This window comes from Hyperolius riggenbachi, chromosome 3 (assembly GCF_040937935.1).
Source record: "Hyperolius riggenbachi isolate aHypRig1 chromosome 3, aHypRig1.pri, whole genome shotgun sequence".
NCBI lineage: Eukaryota > Metazoa > Chordata > Amphibia > Anura > Hyperoliidae > Hyperolius > Hyperolius riggenbachi.
In genome coordinates this window covers 391,039,526-391,059,719 of record NC_090648.1, presented here as the reverse complement: position 1 = coordinate 391,059,719, position 20,194 = coordinate 391,039,526, and the positions used below count along the sequence as shown (strand labels likewise).

The 20,194-nt window shown below is 44.5% G+C and overlaps 1 pseudogene; it reads left to right on the top strand.

Moving 5' to 3' along the window:
• LOC137562356 (uncharacterized protein NMB1333-like) overlaps window positions 1–2,113 on the top strand; it is a 40,847-nt pseudogene extending 38,734 nt beyond the window's left edge.
• The last annotated feature ends 18,081 nt before the right edge of the window (window positions 2,114–20,194 follow it).

Genomic DNA, 20,194 nt, shown 5'->3' with positions numbered 1-20,194 from the left:
AGGTTAAGATGCAGTGAGGTGGGTTCTCACTCAACACAACAGGTAGTAAGATGCAGTGAGCTGGGTTCACTGAACATTAAAGGTACTTAAGATGCAGTGAGGTGGGTTCTCACTCAACACAACAGGTAGTAAGATGCAGTGAGCTGGGTTCACTGAACAGTAAAGGTACTTAAGATGCAGTGAGGTGGGTTCTCACTCAACACAACAGGTAGTTAGATGCAGTGAGGTGGCCAGGTGGGTTCACTCAACACAACAGGTAGTTAGATGCAGTGAGGTGGCCAGGTGGGTTCACTCAACACAACAGGTAGTTAGATGCAGTGAGCTGGGTTCACTCAACACAAAGCTAGGTATATGCAGTGATGAGGTGGGTTAAGTAAACACAACAGGTACTGGGGTATATGCAGTACTGGGTAGTACAATGTGCAGCTCCCTGTCACACACACAGGTAGTCACTGAATGTGCTGGGCTGCTGGCAGTGGCACACACACTATCAATTAGCAAGGCTGTGCATGCAACAAAAGTGTCAGTTTGACACACAGAAAAAAAAATATGTACAGGATGAGCTCTGAAAAGAACTGTTGCTGTTGATGGGTGCTTTAAAAGCAATAATAATCAGTCAGGAGCAAGCAAAGCAGCCTAAAACCTAACTAATCTGTTCCTAGGAGAAAAAGTCTGCAGCAGCTGTCCCTTTCCTTTCTCTAGCAGGCACACGAGTGAGTGTAATGGCTGCCGGACCCTGCCTTATATAAGGGGGGGGGGGGGCTCCAGGGCTTAGTGTAGCCTGAATGGCTACAATGTGCCTGCTGACTGTGATGCAGAGGGTCAAAGTTGACCCTCATAGTGCATTATGTGGCAAATCGAACTTCCGTAAAAGTTCGCCTGGTGCAGGCGAACGCGAACCCCCTAAGTTCACCTGGAACCGTTCGCCGGCGAACCGTTCGCTACATCTCTATAAACCAGGGCAGGTAGGTCTTTAGCTGGGATAAGATGTTTGATTTTCGCTATATTTCTTAGATGGAAGAAGGAAGACTTGACGACAGCTGATATCTGCTGTTTGAGTTTTAGATTTCCATCCAGGATCACCCCAAGGTTTCGCACAGAGTCTTTATACTGTACGGTATATCCCCCAAATACTAGTTTGAGGTGGTGAGCATTTTGAACTTTCTCCATCATGTGTGGACCACCTACCACCAACACCTCTGTTTTGTCAGAGTTCAGCCTCAACCAGCTGGTGTTCATCCAATTTTGTAAATCCACTAGACACGCATTTATGGATGCTGATGGGTCTTGGGTACCTGGCTTGAAGGACAGATACAGTTGTGTGTCATCTGCATAACAATGGTATCCTAGGCCATAGTTCTGGAATATTTTGCCCAGTGGGAGCATATAGACTGCAAAGAGTAATGACGATAGTACAGAACCCTGTGGAACTCCATAATCCAGTGGCACTGGATTAGAGTAATGTGTGCCCAGACAAATTTGCTGTGTCCTGCCAGATAGGAAGGTCTGAAACCAGCTAAGAACAGTACCCCTTAGGCCCCAGTAATTCTTCAGTCGCTGGATTAGTATTTCATGATCCACAGTATCAAATGCTGCAGACAAATCAAGAAGAATCGGAATTGAGCAATCACCCTTGTCCCTTGCAGTAAGTAGATCATTCATTACTTGGACTAATGCCGTTTCAGTGCTGTGCCTTTTCCTGAATCCTGACTGAAAAGTATCAAAAATGTTGTTATCTGTAAGTCTGACTTCTAGCTGGTTGGCGACTGCTTTCTCGATAACTTTTGATAGGAATGGTACGTTTGCCACAGGTCTGTAGTTGGTCACAGAATCAGGATCTGTAGTGATGGTTACTTCAAGAGGGGTTTTATAGAAGAAGAAGAAGAAGAAGAAGAAGAAGAAGAAGAAGATATAGAAGAAGAAGAAGAAGAAGAAGATATAGAAGAAGAAGAAGGAGAAGAAGAAGAAGATATAGAAGGAGAAGAAGAAGAAGAAGAAGATATAGAAGAAGATATAGAAGAAAAAGAAGAAGAAAAAGAAGAAGAAGAAGAAGAAAATATAGAAAAAGAAGAAGAAGAAGGAGAAGGAGAAGAAGAAGAAGGAGAAGAAGAAGAAGAAGATATAGAAGAAGAAGATATAGAAGAAGAATATATCGATGTACAGAGGCGCCAACAGAATAAAATGCAATAAAAATGCAATAAAAAGTTTAAAATAATCAGGTGGTGGTGGTGGACCAACCAACCCAAAACCGACTCAATGCCGTTGATTGAATTCAAAAACGATTTATTCACATACTCCAAGGTACACTGCAACGTGTTTCACGGGCAAGATCCCGCTTCTTCAGGCATTAAACAACAGGAGTATCACACTACAAATGACAGAGATAAACATAAAATACCTTATCAGAAAGCTGTGTGTGTATATTTGTACATATGGGAAATTACTGCCATAATATTTTATGGGGGGATTTGGTATACAATTATTGCTCAGTGTGTGGGGTGGTACATGTTATGGTGACTATGGATAGTTCGTATCCTAGTAAACAGCCCGAGTGTTGAAAAGATTGTTGAATAAGGGAAGGAGTGATATAAGGGGAGATGGGGGGGGGGGGGGGATACAGGGAAACGTATCGGGAATAGCCTCAAATAGGTAACCTGGCTGTGGACGGTCAGAGAGGCCAAGGAGGTGTATATTATAATGTGAGCTGAGGGAGGAAGGGTGGAGTGGGGAGAAGAACAAGCACAGAATATATAAACATGTATAGAGTATTTACATACAACGCATTACAGTAAATGTCACTTACCAGCTAAAGGTCCAGATCAGGCTTGGCACCTCTGTGCTCGTATGTCCGATCTGGACCTTTAAATAGCCGGATATGATGTGATCAGGCAGTTCACGGGGCTGTGGCTGGAGGGGGTGGGCGTGGTTGTCAGCTAGGTTGGTCTGCCAATAGGGCTGGCGAACGGGTGGGGGCAGATCTAGTGAGGTAGATGGACTCTGCTGAATGATAAAACCGTCTTAAAAGAGAAATATAAATAAACTAAAAACTGATAAAAAAGAGAGCGCAAAATTAAAAAGAGAAATCGGTAATAATTTGATGAGTGGAGCTAGTAGATTTTCTCCAGTGCTTCATTGAGACCGTCTGGAGATAGCGTTTTGAGAATTTGTATCCAATACATTTTTCTTTTTTTGAGGGAGTCAAAAGAGTCTGAGTGGTGGTGTGGGATGGATTCGACAAAGGTAATACGAAACCGTGCGGGGTGGCTATTACTATAGACTCAGACGCAGGCGCACTGCGCACCCAGTACCCTTCACTACCCACGTGGCATCTCTCGTAACTGACGCATGCGCAGGGAGATTAAGCGTAACCTACGCATGCGCAATGACTATATGCGGCTTGACGCATTCGGCGCACCGCTCCGTCACCTAAATCAGACACACCCCCTTCAGCAGCGTCCATCTACCTCACTAGATCTGCCCCCACCCCTTCGCCAGCCCTATTGGCAGACCAACCTAGCTGACAACCACGCCCACCCCCTCCAGCCACAGCCCCCTGATCACATCATATCCGGCTATTTAAAGGTCCAGATCGGACATACGAGCACAGAGGTGCCAAGCCTGATCTGGACCTTTAGCTGGTAAGTGACATTTACTGTAATGCGTTGTATGTAAATACTCTATACATGTTTATATATTCTGTGCTTGTTCTTCTCCCCACTCCACCCTTCCTCCCTCAGCTCACATTATAATATACACCTCCTTGGCCTCTCTGACCGTCCACAGCCAGGTTACCTATTTGAGGCTATTCCCAATACGTTTCCCTGTATCCCCCCCCCCCCCCCCATCTCCCCTTATATCACTCCTTCCCTTGTTCAACAATCTTTTCAACACTCGGGCTGTTTACTAGGATACGAACTATCCATAGTCACCATAACATGTACCACCCCACACACTGAGCAATAATTGTATACCAAATCCCCCCATAAAATATTATGGCAGTAATTTCCCATATGTACAAATATACACACACAGCTTTCTGATAAGGTCTTTTATGTTTATCTCTGTCATTTGTAGTGTGATACTCCTGTTGTTTAATGCCTGAAGAAGCGGGATCTTGCCCGTGAAACGCTTTGGAGTATGTGAATAAATCGTTTTTGAATTCAATCAACGGCATTGAGTCGGTTTTGGGTTGGTTGGTCCACCACCACCTGATTATTTTAAACTTTTTATTGCATTTTTATTGCATTTTATTCTGTTGGCGCCTCTGTACATCAATATATCCAGTTTTCCCCCCTTGGTGGAAGGGTGATACACCCTCCTTTCCATCTACCACAGAGAGCGACATCTTAATCTTGAGTGGGGACAGGTCTAATCTCCCCACCTGCCTTTACAGTGGTTGCCTGAGTGGTAACCCATGTCTGTAAGTATAATACTTACTTCTCATTTATTCCGTGTCCATAACACCATATCGGGCTCTCGGTTTGTTCTTTTTATATAGAAGAAGAAGAAGAAGAAGATATAGAATAATAATAAGAAGAAGTATATACAGTACTGAACAGAATTTTGGACACAACTTCTCTTTCCACCTTTTGTTTTTTTTTAAGGAACATCCCCACATAATCACTTGCTGTTGTTACTTGGAAAAAAAGATGTTTCTTGCATCATTCACCCCCAAAACAAGTGTTGGAAGCTATTTAAGGCCAATTCAAATAGTCAGCTCGAATAATGAGCTCGAATACCGACTCGAATAGTGAACTCGAATTACGAGGTCGAATCGAATAGTAAAAAATATTCGACTCGAATATTCGACCAAACTCGAATAATTTACTATTCGAATTCGACCTAACTCGAATAATAAAAAGGGGTATCCGAGCATCACTGGTTCTCACTCAACACAACAGGTAGTAAGATGCAGTGAGCTGGGTTCACTGAACAGTAAAGGTACTTAAGATGCAGTGAGGTGGGTTCTCACTCAACACAACAGGTATTAAGATGCAGTGAGCTGGGTTCACTGAACAGTAAAGGTACTTAAGATGCAGTGAAGTGGGTTCTTACTCAACACAACAGGTAGTTAGATGCAGTGAGGTGGCCAGGTGGGTTCACTCAACACAACAGGTAGTTAGATGCAGTGAGCTGGGTTCACTCAACACAAAGCTAGGTATATGCAGTGATGAGGTGGGTTAAGTAAACACAACAGGTACTGGGTAGTTAGATGCAGTGAGCTGGGTTCACTGAACAGTAAAGGTACTTAAGATGCAGTGAGGTGGGTTCTCACTCAACACAACAGGTAGTAAGATGCAGTGAGCTGGGTTCACTGAACAGTAAAGGTACTTAACCTCCCTGGCGGTTTATTTATTTTGCCAGGGAGGCTGAAATGGGTTTTTTTTTAAATTAAAAAAAAAATATTTCATGCAGCCAACTGAAAGTTGGCTGCATGAAAGCCCACTAGAGGGCGCTCCGGAAGCGTACTTTCGATCGCCTCCGGCAATCGAAAGTAACAAGATAGGCCGCAATGAGCGGCCTATCTTGTTTCGCTTTCCTCGTCGCCATGGCGACGAGCGGAGTGACGTCATGGACGTCAGTCGACGTCCTGACGTCAGAGCCGCCCGATCCAGCCCCTAGCGCCGGCCGGAACTGTTTGTTCCGGCTGCGCTGGGCTCGGGCGGCTGGGGGGACCCTCTTTCCGCGGCGGCGATCGGGCAGCACACGCGGCTGGCAAAGTGCCGGCTGCGTGTGCTGCTTTTTTCAGATTGCAAATCGACCCAGCAGGGCCTGAGCGGCGACCTCCGGCGGCATACCCCGAGCTCAGCTCGGGATTACCGCCAAGGAGGTTAAGATGCAGTGAGGTGGGTTCTCACTCAACACAACAGGTAGTAAGATGCAGTGAGCTGGGTTCACTGAACAGTAAAGGTACTTAAGATGCAGTGAGGTGGGTTCTCACTCAACACAACAGGTAGTAAGATGCAGTGAGCTGGGTTCACTGAACAGTAAAGGTACTTAAGATGCAGTGAGGTGGGTTCTCACTCAACACAACAGGTAGTTAGATGCAGTGAGGTGGCCAGGTGGGTTCACTCAACACAACAGGTAGTTAGATGCAGTGAGCTGGGTTCACTCAACACAAAGCTAGGTATATGCAGTGATGAGGTGGGTTAAGTAAACACAACAGGTACTGGGGTATATGCAGTACTGGGTAGTACAATGTGCAGCTCCCTGTCACACACACAGGTAGTCACTGAATGTGCTGGGCTGCTGGCAGTGGCACACACACTATCAATTAGCAAGGCTGTGCATGCAACAAAAGTGTCAGTTTGACACACAGAAAAAAAATATGTACAGGATGAGCTCTGAAAAGAACTGTTGCTGTTGATGGGTGCTTTAAAAGCAATAATAATCAGTCAGGAGCAAGCAAAGCAGCCTAAAACCTAACTAATCTGTCCCTAGGAGAAAAAGTCTGCAGCAGCTGTCCCTTTCCTTTCTCTAGCAGGCACACGAGTGAGTGTAATGGCTGCCGGACCCTGCCTTATATAAGGGGGGGGGGGGGCTCCAGGGCTTAGTGTAGCCTGAATGGCTACAATGTGCCTGCTGACTGTGATGCAGAGGGTCAAAGTTGACCCTCATAGTGCATTATGTGGCAAATCGAACTTCCGTAAAAGTTCGCCTGGTGCAGGCGAACGCGAACCCCCTAAGTTCACCTGGAACCGTTCGCCGGCGAACCGTTCGCTACATCTCTATAAACCAGGGCAGGTAGGTCTTTAGCTGGGATAAGATGTTTGATTTTCGCTATATTTCTTAGATGGAAGAAGGAAGACTTGACGACAGCTGATATCTGCTGTTTGAGTTTTAGATTTCCATCCAGGATCACCCCAAGGTTTCGCACAGAGTCTTTATACTGTACGGTATATCCCCCAAATACTAGTTTGAGGTGGTGAGCATTTTGAACTTTCTCCATCATGTGTGGACCACCTACCACCAACACCTCTGTTTTGTCAGAGTTCAGCCTCAACCAGCTGGTGTTCATCCAATTTTGTAAATCCACTAGACACGCATTTATGGATGCTGATGGGTCTTGGGTACCTGGCTTGAAGGACAGATACAGTTGTGTGTCATCTGCATAACAATGGTATCCTAGGCCATAGTTCTGGAATATTTTGCCCAGTGGGAGCATATAGACTGCAAAGAGTAATGACGATAGTACAGAACCCTGTGGAACTCCATAATCCAGTGGCACTGGATTAGAGTAATGTGTGCCCAGACAAATTTGCTGTGTCCTGCCAGATAGGAAGGTCTGAAACCAGCTAAGAACAGTACCCCTTAGGCCCCAGTAATTCTTCAGTCGCTGGATTAGTATTTCATGATCCACAGTATCAAATGCTGCAGACAAATCAAGAAGAATCGGAATTGAGCAATCACCCTTGTCCCTTGCAGTAAGTAGATCATTCATTACTTGGACTAATGCCGTTTCAGTGCTGTGCCTTTTCCTGAATCCTGACTGAAAAGTATCAAAAATGTTGTTATCTGTAAGTCTGACTTCTAGCTGGTTGGCGACTGCTTTCTCGATAACTTTTGATAGGAATGGTACGTTTGCCACAGGTCTGTAGTTGGTCACAGAATCAGGATCTGTAGTGATGGTTACTTCAAGAGGGGTTTTATGATTGCTTTCTTTCGTTCTTCTGGGAAAAGTCCACTTTACAAGGAGCACTGAGTTATTTTGTGAAGTGCTGGCCTGATCAGCTCTGGGCACTGCATTAAGGATCCAGTTGGGCCAGGATCCATGTCGCAGGTAGTGTTGGGCGAACAGTGTTCGCCACTGTTCGGGTTCTGCAGAACATCACCCTGTTCGGGTGATGTTCGGGTTCGGCCGAACACCTAATGGTGTTCGGCCAAACTGTTCGGCCATATGGCCGAACTAAGAGCGCATGGCCGAACGTTACCCGAACGTTCGGCTAGCGCTGTGATTGGCCGAATGGGTCACGTGAAGTGTTGGGCGAACATCTAGATGTTCGGGTTCGGGCCGAACATGGCCGAACTCCGAACATAATGGAAGTCAATGGGGACCCGAACTTCCGTGCTTTGTAAAGCCTCCTTATATGCTACATACCCCAAATTTACAGGGTATGTGCACCTTGGGAGTGGGTACAAGAGGAAAAAATTTTTAGCAAAAAGAGCTTATAGTTTTTGAGAAAATCGATTTTAAAGTTTCAAAGGGAAAACTGTCTTTTAAATGCGGGAAATGTCTGTTTTCTTTGCACAGGTAACATGCTTTTTGTCGGCATGCAGTCATAAATGTAATACATATAAGAGGTTCCAGGAAAAGGGACCGGTAACGCTAACCCAGCAGCAGCACACGTGATGGAACAGGAGGAGGGTGGCGCAGGAGGAGAAGGCCACGCTTTGAGACACAACAACCCAGGCCTTGCATGAGGACAAGAAGCGTGCGGATAGCAATTTGCATTTTGTCGCCATGCAGTCATAAATGTAATACAGATGAGAGGTTCAATAAACAGGGACCGGAAACGCTAACCCATCACAGATGTTCATTGTTCATGTTACTTGGTTGGGGTCCGGGAGTGTTGCGTAGTCGTTTCCAATCCAGGATTGATTCATTTTAATTTGAGTCAGACGGTCTGCATTTTCTGTGGAGAGGCGGATACGCCGCCGATCTGTGACGATGCCTCCGGAAGCACTGAAACAGCGTTCCGACATAACGCTGGCTGCTGGGCAAGCCAGCACCTCTATTGCGTACATTGCCAGTTTGTGCCAGGTGTCTAGCTTCGATACCCAATAGTTGAAGGGTGCAGATGGATTGTTCAACACAGCTACGCCATCTGACATGTAGTCCTTGACCATCTTCTCCAGGCGATCGGTGTTGGAGGTGGATCTGCACGCTTGCTGTTCTGTGTGCTGCTGCATGGGTGTCAGAAAATTTTCCCACTCCAAGGACACTGCCGATACCATTCCCTTTTGGGCACTTGCTGCGGCTTGTGTTGTTTGCTGCCCTCCTGGTCGTCCTGGGTTTGCGGAAGTCAGTCTGTCGGCGTACAACTGGCTAGAGGAGGGGGAGGATGTCAATCTCCTCTCTAAAGTCTCCACAAGGGCCTGCTGGTATTCTTCCATTTTGACCTGTCTGGCTTTTTCTTCAAGCAGTTTTGGAACATTGTGTTTGTACCGTGGATCCAGAAGGGTATAAACCCAGTAATTGGTGTTGTCCAGAATGCGCACAATGCGTGGGTCGCGTTCAATGCAGTCCTAGGCCGAAGAGGTCATAGCCTAGGGTCACAAAACCTGTTTATTTGGGCAATTTCAATGGTGGCGAGTCTGACGTACATAAATCGCAGCAATGGCCGTTAGCAACGTCTGAATCTCACAAAATGTCTCATGCAGGTAGAAGACATATTGTTAGACTTGGGCTCCAAAGATGGGTTCCCTACATCTCTGCAAACCAGAGTTACAGGGCTCCAAATTTGGTAAAATCCCCCATAGGCTTTCATTGGGCCTCCTATTTACAGTTCCAAAATCTCACATCTTTTCAAAGGGCAATTACTCAGCAGTACCAAATTTTCTAGCATTGTAGGGACCCTTAGGGGGAACATGACTGGTGAGTTTCGGGCCCCTAGGCCAAAGAGGTCATAGCCTAGGGTCACAAAAACCTGTTTATTTGGGCTATTTCAATGGTAGTGATGGTGACGTACATAAATCGCAGCAATGGCCGTTAGCAAAGTCTGAATCTCACGAAATGTCTCATGCAGGTAGAAGACATATTGTTAGACTTGGATTCCAAAGATGGAATCCCTACATCTCTGCAAACCAGAGTTACAGGGGTCCAAATTTGGTAAAATCCCCCATAGGATTTCATTGCCTCCGTATTTCACTTTCCAAAATCTCACATCTTTTCAAAGGGCAATGGCTCAGCAGTACCAAATTTTCTAGCATTGTAGGGACCCTTAGGGGGAACATGACTGGTGAGTTTCGGGCCCCTAGGCCGAAGAGGTCATAGCCTAGGGTCACAAAAACCTGTTTATTTGGGCTATTTCAATGGTAGTGATGGTGGCGTACATAAATCGCAGCCATGGCCGTTAACAACGTCTGAATCTCACGAAATGTCTCATGCAGGTAGAAGACATATTGTTAGACTTGGATTCCAAAGATGGGGTCCCTACATCTCTGCAAACCAGAGTTACAGGGGTCCAAAATTGGTAAAATCCCCCATAGGATTTCATTGCCTCCCTATTTCACTTTCCAAAATCTCACATCTTTTCAAAGGGCAATGGCTCAGCAGTACCAAATTTTCTAGCATTGTAGGGACCCTTAGGGGGAACATGACTGGTGAGTTTCGGGCCCCTAGGCCGAAGAGGTCATAGCCTAGGGTCACAAAAACCTGTTTATTTGGGCTATTTCAATGGTAGTGATGGTGACGTACATAAATCGCAGCAATGGCCGTTAGCAAAGTCTGAATCTCACGAAATGTCTCATGCAGGTAGAAGACATATTGTTAGACTTGGATTCCAAAGATGGGGTCCCTACATCTCTGCAAACCAGAGTTACAGGGGTCCAAAATTGGTAAAATCCCCCATAGGATTTCATTGCCTCCCTATTTCACTTTCCAAAATCTCACATCTTTTCAAAGGGCAATGGCTCAGCAGTACCAAATTTTCTAGCATTGTAGGGACCCTTAGGGGGAACATGACTGGTGAGTTTCGGGCCCCTAGGCCAAAGAGGTCATAGCCTAGGGTCACAAAAACCTGTTTATTTGGGCTATTTCAATGGTAGTGATGGTGGCGTACATAAATCGCAGCAATGGCCGTTAGCAACGTCTGAATCTCACGAAATGTCTCATGCAGGTAGAAGACATATTGTTAGACTTGGATTCCAAAGATGGGGTCCCTACATCTCTGCAAACCAGAGTTACAGGGGTCCAAAATTGGTAAAATCCCCCATAGGATTTCATTGGGCCTCCTATTTACAGTTCCAAAATCTCACATCTTTTCAAAGGGCAATGAAATCCTATGGGGGATTTTACCAATTTTGGACCCCTGTAACTCTGGTTTGCAAGATTTTGGAACTGTAAATAGGAGGCCCAATGAAAGCCTATGGGGGATTTTACCAAATTTGGAGCCCTGTAACTCTGGTTTGCAGAGATGTAGGGAACCCATCTTTGGAGCCCAAGTCTAACAATATGTCTTCTACCTGCATGAGACATTTCGTGAGATTCAGACGTTGCTAACGGCCATTGCTGCGATTTATGTACGTCAGACTCGCCACCATTGAAATTGCCCAAATAAACAGGTTTTGTGACCCTAGGCTATGACCTCTTCGGCCTAGGACTGCATTGAATGCGACCCACGCATTGTGCGCATTCTGGACAACACCAATTACTGGGTTTATACCCTTCTGGATCCACGGTACAAACACAATGTTCCAAAACTGCTTGAAGAAAGAGCCAGACAGGTCAAAATGGAAGAATACCAACAGGCCCTTGTGGAGACTTTAGAGAGGAGATTGACATCCTCCCCCTCCTCTAGCCAGTTGTACGCCGACAGACTGACTTCCGCAAACCCAGGACGACCAGGAGGGCAGCAAACAACACAAGCCGCAGCTAGTGCCCAAAAGGGAATGGTATCGGCAGTGTCCTTGGAGTGGGAAAATTTTCTGACACCCATGCAGCAGCACACAGAACAGCAAGCGTGCAGATCCACCTCCAACACCGATCGCCTGGAGAAGATGGTCAAGGACTACATGTCAGATGGCGTAGCTGTGTTGAACAATCCATCTGCACCCTTCAACTATTGGGTATCGAAGCTAGACACCTGGCACGAACTGGCAATGTACGCAATAGAGGTGCTGGCTTGCCCGGCAGCCAGCGTTATGTCGGACCGCTGTTTCAGTGCTGCCGGAGGCATCGTCACAGATCGGCGGCGTATCCGCCTCTCCACAGAAAATGCAGACCGTCTGACTCAAATTAAAATGAATCAATCCTGGATTGGAAACGACTACGCAACACTCCCGGACCCCAACCAAGTAACATGAACAATGAACATCTGTGATGGGTTAGCGTTTCCGGTCCCTGTTTATTGAACCTCTCATCTGTATTACATTTATGACTGCATGGCGACAAAATGTAAATTGCTATCCGCACGCTTCTTGTCCTCATGCAAGGCCTGGGTTGTTGTGTCTCAAATCGTGGCCTTCTCCTCCTGCGCCACCCTCCTCCTGTTCCATCACGTGTGCTGCTGCTGGGTTAGCGTTACCGGTCCCTTTTCCTGGAACCTCTTATATGTATTACATTTATGACTGCATGCCGACAAAAAGCATGTTACCTGTGCAAAGAAAACAGACATTTCCCGCATTTAAAAGACAGTTTTCCCTTTGAAACTTTAAAATCGATTTTCTCAAAAACTTTTTGCTAAATTTTTTTTCCTCTTGTACCCACTCCCAAGGTGCACATACCCTGTAAATTTGGGGTATGTAGCATGTAAGGAGGCTTTACAAAGCACAAAAGTTCGGGTCCCCATTGACTTCCATTATGTTCGGAGTTCGGGTCGAACACCCGAACATCGCGGCCATGTTCGGCCTGTTCGGCCCGAACCCGAACATCTAGATGTTCGCCCAACACTAGTCGCAGGTAGTGGGGTGGAGACTTTGAATGAGAATTCCAAAATTTTCTTCACTCAGAGTGTTAGACTTGCCATGGTGGTACGGTAGTAGGCATATGCAAAGTCCAGTGGTCAATTGATGTTGTTGGTGTAATGCTGGCAGTGACTGACCAGTGGCAGTGAATGCAATTAACTGAAGTTGATCACTGGCTATGAGCTGAATACAAGTGTCAGATATTGTAAAATATAGAGCGCAAATATTAGTGGACAGCCTGCAGTGCACTAATAGAACAGTACAATGTTGCTGACTAAACTTAGTGACTGAACAACAGTGGCAGTGACTGTCTGGAACTAACTGAAGTTGATCACTGACTGGCTGGCTTAGCTAGCTAATAGAGAAGTGCAATTAGTGTGACATTGAACCTGCCTGCACTAAGCACAGCAATCAATCAGTACACTGTCACTGTCACTGACTACAGCAAACTGAAGTTAATCACTCACTAGCTAGCTAAATACAAGGATTTACCCAGGTTATACATATGCATGATTTTAATTTAGTTAGAGCTAGGGCCCCTCCCCGACGAGGATGACCTCATCGTGGTGGGAGGGTCGAGTACTTGATAATTTGCATGCAAGCTATTATGGAAACTACCATCCTCCAGTAGTAGTCAGCGCATCTCTGTAATTATACCAATCTGAGGCGACCTGGTGATGTGCTGATCTACCGTCTTTTGTATTTTGAATTTCACTTCATGTCGCACCCAGGTTATACATATGCATGGCTATAATTTAGTTAGAGCTAGGGCCCCTCCCAGCCGAGGATGACCTCATTGTTGTGGGAGGGTTGAGTACTTGATAATTTGCATGCAAGCTATTATGGAAACTAACATCCTCCAGTAGTAGTCAGGTGCATTTCATTTGAATGCAGGGTGTGTACTTTGTCTACAAGTATTTACATAGTTACATAGTTACATATTTATTTTGGTTGAAAAAAGACATACGTCCATCGAGTTCAACCAGTATAAAGTACAACACCAGCCTGCTCCCTCACATATCCCTGTTGATCCAGAGGAAGGTGAAAAAACCCTTACAAGGCATGGTCCAATTAGCCCCTAAAGGGAAAAATTCCTTCCCGACTCCAGATGGCAATCAGATAAAATCCCTGGATCAACATCATTAGGCATTACCTAGTAATTGTAGCCATGGATGTCTTTCAACGCAAGGAAAGAATCTAAGCCCCCTTTAAATGCAGGTATAGAGTTTGCCATAACGACTTCCTGTGGCAATGCATTCCACATCTTAATCACTCTTACTGTAAAGAACCCTTTTCTAAATAAATGGCTAAAACGTTTTTCCTCCATGCGCAGATCATGTTCTCTAGTCATTTGAGAACGTCTAGAGACAAAAAGCTCATCCGCCAAGCTATTATATTGCCCTCTGATGTATTTATACATGTTAATTAGATCCCCTCTAAGGCGTCTTTTCTCTAGACTAAATAAACCCAGTTTATCTAACCTTTCTTGATAAGTGAGACCTTCCATCCCATGTATCAATTTTGTTGCTCGTCTCTGCACCTGCTCTAAAACTGCAATATCTTTTTTGTAATGTGGTGCCCAGAAATGAATTTCATATTCCAGATGTGGCCTTACTAGAGAGTTAAACAGGGGCAATATTATGCTAGCATCTCGAGTTTTTATTTCACTTTTAATGCATCCCAAAATTTTGTTAGCTTTAGCTGCAGCTGCTTGGCATTGAGTATGATTATTTAACTTGTTGTCAATGAGTACTCCTAAGTCCTTCTCCAAGTTTGACGTCCCAAACTGTATCCCATTTATTTTGTATGGTGCTAGACCATTAGTACGTCCAAAATGCATGACTTTACATTTGTCAACATTGAATTTCATCTGCCATGTATGTGCCCATATAGCCATCCTATCCAGATCCTGTTGCAATATGACACTATCTTCCTGAGAGTTGATGATTCTGCACAATTTTGTATCATCTGCAAAAATAGCAACATTGCTCACTACTGCATCTACTAGGTCATTAATAAATAAATTGAAGAGCACTGGACCCAGAACAGACCCCTGTGGGATCCCACTGCTAACAGTCTCCCATTTTGAGTACGATCCATTGACCACAACTCTTTGTTTTCTGTCCATTAGCCAGTTCCCTATCCATGAACACAGACTCTTCCCCAGTCCTTGCATCCTCAACTTTTGCACCAGACTTTTGTGGGGAACAGTGTCGAAGGTCTTTGCAAAGTCCAAGTATATCACATCTACAGCATTCCCAATATCCATATTAGCATTCACTACCTCATAAAAGCTGAGTATGTTAGTCAAACAGGACCTGTCTTTAGTAAACCCATGTTGATGCTGAGAAATAAGATTATTTTCTACTATGAAGTCATGTATAGTATCTCTTAGTAACCCCTCAAATAGTTTGCATACAACTGATGTTAAGCTTACAGGTCTATAATTTCCTGGATCTAATTTTTTGCCCTTCTTAAATAATGGGAAAACGTGGGCTGTACGCCAATCCACTGGGACTCTGCCAGTTGCAAGAGAGTCACAAAAGATAAGATAAAGGGGTTTATCTATAACTGAACTTAATTCCCTTAGGACCCAAGGATGCATGCCATCCGGGCCAGGTGCCTTGTCTATTTTTAATTTATTTAGTCTTGCCTTCACTTCCAGATCCTGTTGCAATATGACTGGCTGGATAGTGTAATGGTTAAGGGCTCTGCCTCTGACACAGGAGACCTGGGTTCAAATCTCGGCTCTGCCTGTTCAGTAAGTCAGCACCTATTTCAGTAAGGAGTTCCTTGGGCAAGTCTCCTTAACACTGCTACTGCCTACTGAGTGCGCTCTAGTGGCTGCCTCACAAGCGCTTTGAGTCCGACAGGAGAAAGGCGCTATACAAATACTGCCATTATTATTATTATTATTCTTCCTGCGTTAAGTATTTAAAATTACAGTTAGAAGATTGAGACTCTTCCGCCTCTGTAGTTTGCAACAGTGCTGTTTCTTTTGTGAAGACAGAAGCAAAGAAAGCATTTAACAACTCTGCCTTACCTCGGTCATCCACCATTGAGTTCCCACCCTCATCCTTTAGGAGTCCTATACAGTCAACCTTTCTTTTTTTAGAGTTAATGTACTTGTAAAACTGTTTTGGGTTAGATTTGATATCCTTAGCGATTTGTTTTTCAGCTTCAATCTTTGCCTGCCTAATTTCTTTTTTACAATTTTTATTGCACTCCTTATAATTGCTTAGTGCAGCCTCGGTCCCCTCCTGTTTTAAGACCTTATAGGCATTCTTTTTCCTCTTAGTTTTATCTTTAACCTTTCTATTCATCCATAGTCCTTGCACACTTCGTGTTGGTAGTCATTTGAATGCAGTCTGTCCAAAGTAGCCCTAGCCATTGTTCCCTGTATTGGTTTAGACCACAGGTGTCGAACTCCAGGCCTGGAGATCCAGATCCATCCCAGTGTTTAGGATTGACTGAGAAAGAGAGGAATGTGTTCTACCTGATGGACCACACCTTTCCTGATTCCAACCCATCAATTAATTTGAGCTGTGTCAAAAATGTGTGAGTACCTCGGCCCTCGAAGGACCAGTTTGACATCCCTGGTTTAGACAATAAAAAAATAGTAGATGAAGACATTCAACACACTTAGTTCTTTAGTAAGCAATATAATCATTTTAGAAAAATATATATGTCAGATCTGATTTTAGCATGTAACTGTACCACACAAATAATGCTGAGTAGAATTTACAAATACATACACATTCTGAGAGGTAGAGGTGATTTCTGGGTATTGACTCTAAATCCTTTTTCTTGCAGAGAGAAAGCAAATGGTATTTCTGCTTTTTGAAAACAGTCTCTTTTACTCGGGGGCATTTTTTCCCATGATCATCAAGGGATTTCAAAAGCAATAAAGAGTGGAATCATTGTTCAACTTGAACAGTATTAAAACTTAGGTTTTAATTTTGGTGAAGTAATACGTTTTCAACTTGTTTCACATTACAGCACTCTAAGGCATTTAAGAAATGTTATATAGAGGTGATTTAGAATGGGACCTACTTTAGTTAGTCTTAAAATTACTAAGTTATGTCTGTCTGTCAGTCCGTCTGTCTTTCTTTCATCTAGTGAACTTAAAATACAGGTGTCCATACATTACTAGATTTTGCAGGCTGATTGATCTTAAAGATACGATAAGTTTATTAAATCGAGAGTCGTGTTTGTTCCATTTTGCTTGATCAATAGAGATGGCCAAAACGGTTCACCGGCAGACAGTTCCTGGTGAAATTCAGCTGTTCGCTTCCATGGCAAGACTCAAACACATAGGGCTTGATTCACAAAACAGTGCTAACTGTTAGTACACTGTGAACAGTGCTTCGCATGAAATTTCGTGTGATAACGGTTATCGCAGGTAAAAATTCGTGTTTGTGCGATAAATTTGCATTATCGCGCAAACATTAACGCGCGAAAAGCCATGCTAACAGCCGTGCTAACAGTTAGCACCGTTTTGTAAATTAAGCCCATAGCGCGTTTCACCCGCCCCATCCCTCGTCATTGTGCTAAACTTTGACCCTCTACATCACAGTCAGCAGACACATGGCAGCCAATCAGGCTGCACTCCCCCATGGACCCCCCGCTCCCCTATAAAATGCAGCAATGTCAGCCATGTTCTCAGTCTGCTGCTGCTGTAGTGAGAGGAAGGGAAAGACATTGCTGGAGATAGAGAAAGCGTTAGTTAGACTGTTGTTAGTTTGCTACTCGCTGCAATGTATTGCTGAAAGCACCCCAAAAAATGCACTTTTGAGGGCTAATATTCTTCTGTTTATTTTGTTTTTTTGTGTGTGTGTGTGACACTGCATACAGCCCTGTCGCAGCTGGCCCATGCTGTACTCAGCCAGCACACTGTATTACCAGTGTATATTTTTCCGCTGAATTTGTGATTGCACGTACGCTAGGTGAAATTTGCCTTCTTAAAACAGAAGGAAATTTGCAATAATTCAGCTATAAGTGAACATTGGTGGTTACCCACAATGCTCCACTACTGAATATGCAAATTATCCCTTTTTGCCCTTGTAAGCAAGGCATGCATCCAGAACTGCTGGTGTATAGCAAGCCTATAGCTTTAAATATTACACAGCCACATTAACCCCACATGTAGACAGCCTGTTTCAGGCTTTTGGCCCTCATCAGTACATGGCAGGGATTGATATGGCTGTATGGGATAGGGCTTGGACCAGTACAACAGAGTAACCAAGCAGCCAAGGCTGACCCATACCACTAGGAATGTATAGGGATATAAAAGAGACCAAAAAGTCCTCCTACTAATAAGCAATGCTTGTAGGGGGGCTTTTTGGTCTCCTTCATCCCCCTATACATTCCTAGTGGTTTGGGTCACCCTAAGCTGCTTGGTTACTCTGTTTATTGAACTTACTATAGCATAGCTCTCTGTGTGGGTGACACTGCATACAGCCCTCAGTCCCAGCTGGCCCTTGCTGTACTCCACCAGCACACTGTATTACAAGTGCATATCTTTCCACTGTATTTGTGATTGAACTTACTATAGCATAGCTCTCTGTGTGGGTGACACACTGTATACAGCCCACAGAGAGACAGGAACAGTTAGCTAGGCTGCTCTTTATCGCTGAAAGCACTCCAAAACAAAAGCCCTTTTGAGGGCCCATATTGTTCTACTGTGTGTGTGTGTGTGTGTGTGTGTGTGAGAGACACTGCATACAGGCCAGGCCAGGCCACAGTCATTGCTGGTCCTTACAGTTCCACTATTCTCTTCTATCTATTACAAGCCAGCACACTGTGTATCATAAGCAGTGGATAACTTGCAACTGTATTTGTGATTGAACATACTATAGGATATCTGTCTGTGTGGGTTACACGCTGCATACAGGCCAGGCCACAGTCATTGCTGGTCCTTGCAGTTTTACTATCCTCTTCTATCTATTACAAGCCAGCACACTGTGGCCCATATGCAATTCATTTTTTCTCCTGAGTTTTCTCCTGGGTGATATTTTTAAACTTGTCAATGAAATGCCTTTTAAACCACCAGAAAGCAAGAAAATACTCAAAATAATTCTGATGGTGCCTTTTTACGTACTTTTTCCATTGTAAAGTGTTAAAAAGTTATTACAAATCAAAGATGAAAAATGATCTCCTAGGAGAAAAAGTGAATTGCATATGAGCCAGTGTATCATAAGCAGTGCTTAGCTTGCAACTGTATTTGTGATTGAACGTACTATAGGATAACTTTCTGTGTGTGTTAAAGTGCACAGCCCTGTGATACACACACACACACAGCTGCTGTGTATTTGACACTGATTGTGCCTCTTTGTGATTACACACACTGTCTACCAGTATTGAATATTGTTAGTAGTACTGCATACCCCCAATATGGAAAAAATGACAGGCAGAGGCAGGCCACTAGCAGGTCTTTTTGAGGTCGTGCTGGTGTGATTTTGTGTGGCCCTCGACCAATGCACAGTGTTCAGATGGCACATACCCTCAACCCCCACAATTCTGAGGAGATAGTTGACTGGTTAACACAGCAGCACACCTCATCTTTTTTAGCTTCCGCACTGAACCGTGACACATCTTCTTCCTCCTGCTCTGATTCGGGCACCCCACAACTGAAGCATTTACTGATGCACAACCATTATTGCTACAAGATGAAGGCGCTAAGGATGTTACACCAACAACACCTCATATGTCTGTGTTAGGTGTCACTACACACATGGACGTAAGGTGTGAGGATGTTGATTAAGTACCTGTTGTTGGTGCAGTTTTTAAAGTGCCTGATACAAGCGAAGCTATGGATGATGATGATGATGATGATGATGTGGGCATGGATGCCACGTGGGAGCCCAGAAGACAAGATGAACAGGGGGACAGTTCATAGGGGGAGACTGAGAGGGGGAGGAGACAAGTTGCTGTAATCAGCAGGGGGAGCTCATTGCAAACAGTTCATGGCAGTGTCCAATGGCCTGTATCGCCACCTAGAGTCAGCCAGCCAACACACCCTTCAACACCCGCTGCTGCCACCACCAGAATGCCATTATCCCACAGCTCAACAGTGTGGCATTTTGTTGTGTCTCTGCCTCAGATTACAGCAATGCCACCTGTAATAGTCTGCCAACAAAAACTGAGTCGTGAAAAGAGCAACACACACCTAGGGACAACGCCTTACAAAGGCACATGATGTCCAAGCACAAACACCAATGGGATGAGCTTGTGAGGAAAAGCAGCACACAAACGCAAAGCCACCCTCCTTGTCCAGTATCTTCAGCCGCTTTATCCTCTGCTGCCCTTGCACCTTCGCAGCCACCCTCCTCCACTCCTCCTCTCACCTTGAGCAGTTCCTGCTCCTCTGCTCACAGCCAGGTGTCCGTTAAGGAAATATTTGAGTGAAAGAAGACAATGTCTGATCATAATCAGCTAATTACGATTACGCAAATTTTCACATAATTTTCCGCAATTTCGCAAATCCGTAATTACAATTTGTACATGTAATTGATTTTGTATAGGCATTTGTAATTGCGCATAAAATTTTGCGTCATTTGTGCGTAATTTT